Genomic DNA, 3,856 nt, shown 5'->3' on the forward strand with positions numbered 1-3,856 from the left:
GGCCTCTTGCAGGACAAAAGAGCAACAAAGCAGATTAACAGTTCAGACAAGTGTGGACAAAAATTAGCTTTTAATTTTCAAAAACTGCTGCAGTTGCAACTTTTCCAGATTTTGAGTCACACACCAGTACAAGCAGGCGTTAGTTTACGTGTGAACCGTTAAAGCAGCTTAGTCTGGTTTACACTCCGTCAGACACGTCTGACGGGTTAAGTCCAGGATCAAACGATGATCATATTTGAGGTCTCTGTCAGTTAATTATTTGAATTATATAACACGACCAAGCGCGCCCGTTATGTCGGTTTCCTGACGACGGCTTCCATGTCAGAGGCAACTTAAAGGTTGAAATGGTCCCATTGTCCTCGGCTCTTGTGGAGGGAAACAGCGTGTTAATGGTCACAAGCTGTTCTTGACAGCGTTCCAGTAGAAACACAAAGCTCTAATTTGTTTCCACCAGACCAGAACAGTCTTCTTATCTTGTCCTGCAACATGTTTGATCGGTTGCACTGCTGTTGGAAAGAAAACTGCTTTAGGCAGCAGATGTTCAACCACAGCTGGGTGTGTGTCGGCTGGTCACCGAGTGGCTCGAACAGAACCAGAACTGACTCGTATGAATTACATTTTCTACGCAACGTAATCGCTTCTTCAGTTAATTTAACGTTTTCACTGTTGGCCAGCGTTTTCTTGATGCCTCAGCACTTTTCCTTCTGCTGTGTTGTGGGTGTTGGGTGTGGTGACCTACTTTTACCTCGTTGCAGTCATCGGACACACCTGAGCCTCGTCCTCCAATCAACCAGCCTCACCTGGATTCCCACCTGGATTGTGTTCGCCCACGTCGAACCAGACGCCACGCTGCCCCTCCNAGATCTTAAATTCTTCCCAGTCCTCACTGTAAAAACTGAACTAATCCCAAATGTAACGTGGATCATTCCATCAAATCATCAGGGTTCTTCATCTCTGATTTGCTCGAAAATAGTCTTTCATCATAAATTGTGATATTTTAAACAGTATTTGTGAAATATTAGCTTCATATATCCAATTTTTTTAATCACCCGTTGAACCACTTTCAGCTAATTTTTTTCACAAATTGAAAACTGAAGCTGTCTGAAGGAGAATATCTCAGGAAATATTAAAGATAAAAGCCTGAAATTTTCACTGATATTCTTCATCATATCCTTGATCCAGAATCTAAAATATTGGACAAGTTGATCCAATAATTTCTGATTATGGGTGAGCTAAAGTATGAAAAAACATTATCATAAAGAATTCAACTCATGAACTACATTTAGCTGCATGTTATAATAATTAAAAACATAAAGGAAACTTTTGATATGAAAGAGTAACAAAAATGGAAAAAACAGTTGACTTTACTTTTATTTATTGGACTGGATTTCTGGTGACATGAACTATGAAAAGTAATTACAGGTCAGTGATCAGCTCCAGTCAGTCTTATTGTCACTATTTAGTCATTTGTTTGTTTTATAATCTGGGTTGTTTTTTTCTTTTATACAGTTTTACACGAGCTCAGAGTGTATCAGCATTACCAAAGGTGTTCTAAGGTCAACAACTGTTTGTTTATTTCACTGTCTCCAAAACTCTACAGACCTACAAACACTTTACTTGTACTTTATAATAACGTGGTCGATGTTTCAGCTCTTGAGGTGAACAAGCAGGTAACTTGTGTAACGTGGCAGCGCAGGACGATCACATAGACAGCGTTTTATTTGGGGGATTATTTGTTTAATAATTAAACATCAGAGTCTTAATTTTCCTGCTTTTATTTTTGTCTTTCAACTGTTGGATTTGACTCGAGGCTCTGGAAGGGTTTTCATTAATCAGGGGAGATTAATTTTCTCTTCAAACCACAATTTTAAAAAGTCCTTATCAAGCACTTTGACTCGTCGCCACAGGTAGAGCTCCGGTGAAACTTTTAACATTAACAATGGAAATGAAGTGTTTCAGGCAGCTTGAATCCTCAGAGCCACGCCCAGATTAACACACAGATAACATGAATATTACTCATTACACCTGCGTGGGACACAATCGCTGCCAAAACACGTCCGAAGATCCTCAGATTTAACATTAACCCTTGTGTTTTACTTTCAGAAGTGACTGCTGGTTTCAGAGCAACATGTTAAATACTCATCCTGAGGACTCATTACAGAATAAAGAACGAATTTATGTGACAGAATGAGAAACATATTTATAACCAAACAGCTGCAGTTTCACAAGTTCACAAACGTGAAACTGAAAATGTGAAGTGAAGCACGAAAAAGCTCTAAATGAACCTGACCTGTGGTTTTATAAATACATAATCCTATAACACTAATCTTCTGCACTTTATAAGATCAGATTTATTCAACTGGTGAGTATAAAATATGGACCATTTAACGTTTTTACATTATATTCCAGATACACTAAAATAAAATCAATGTCTAAGAGAGCATTGGTTTTATTCACGGAACTAAATATTACAAATCACGTTAGCCTCACCGGTTTATAGAGTCTGTACAGTATAAAACACCTCTCTGTCATTTAAAACAACGGACGTCAACCAAATGTCCAATCGAAAACTAAGCTTAATGTTACAAATAAACCTGACAAGTTCATATCGCTAAATATTTCAGCAAATTCCAGCTCAAAATACTAAAAAATAAGGTTGATTTCTCCATAACTGCATAACTTCTGGTGTTAGTTTTGGTGTCTGCCGCTTTAAATGTACCTGAGCTGCTGCTGACTCCGCCCCCTTCAGGAAGAAGACTCCCTCTGCATCAGTGATTGACAGCTTGTACCTAAACAGCTGACAAAGAGTCACTGTGTAAGACTAAGACGTTCTGTCGCCTCTAACTGTCATGAACTCACTAACAGAATTGGTGGACACAAATGCTTGACTCAGTAGGTTCAGGCAAAAGACAGGTTTAATGACGGTCAGGGTTCGGCACACAGAAATTCAGTCCAACAGGCAGAAGTATCCAAGAATCGGTGGGCAGAAGCAAGGTCCAAAAAGCAGAAACAAGGTCGAGATCAAACAGACTGTGACTTAACTTGAATGACGCTGGTACGAGGACTGTGAAGTGCAACGAACTGGTGACGAGACAGTGAGACACACAGGGTAAAATGCACAAGGTAATGAGGGGAGATGGGAAACAGGTGCGGTGAGGTAATCAGGGAACAGGTGAGACAAGACAGGTACAGGAAGTAAAAGTGGAACAGAACACCCAGTGAAACGATTTCAAAATAAAACAGGAAAGACGAGACATAATGTGCAGACAAAACAGAAACTTGACAGACATGACACAAACTTTCTCTCTGGGCATCATTTTACATGGAAGTATCACCAGATTCACAGCACAAGTTGCTGTTTTTACCTCCAGTGTTTGTTAGACTAACAGTTATGGTTATAAAATTAGCATTAGCATAAATCAGAACAGCTTTCTTGTGACTTTACTGCATTAAAATACAGTTTATCTGAGCACAGAGAGCAGGAGAGAAGCTAACAGATGTAAATAGCAGCTGAGTTTGGAAACCCACCCAGTTCTTGTTTATTGGCTTAAATTAAACTTTCCATCATCTCTGAATGTCCCTCAGTGTTACAGCTTCCACAACGCTCTGACTTTTTGGTGTACCATCAAGGCTAATGTTAGCCACATTAGCTGCTCAACATGCTAACTCTAAGGATTTTCCTATTATTGTGGTGAAGCTGCCATTAAAAATAAAAAATAATCCACTGGATCTTCAGTTCCTCATATGCTGGGAGTGCATGGAGTCTGTTGTGTTCACTTGTGCAGTCAACAGCAGAACATTTGGTTAGTTTTGCTGAGATATTTTACATTTTATTTATGTTCTGGTGGTATGTGGT

The sequence above is a fragment of the Stegastes partitus genome, unplaced genomic scaffold, assembly GCF_000690725.1.
Source record: "Stegastes partitus isolate 25-593 unplaced genomic scaffold, Stegastes_partitus-1.0.2 Scaffold458, whole genome shotgun sequence".
Taxonomy (NCBI): domain Eukaryota; kingdom Metazoa; phylum Chordata; class Actinopteri; family Pomacentridae; genus Stegastes; species Stegastes partitus.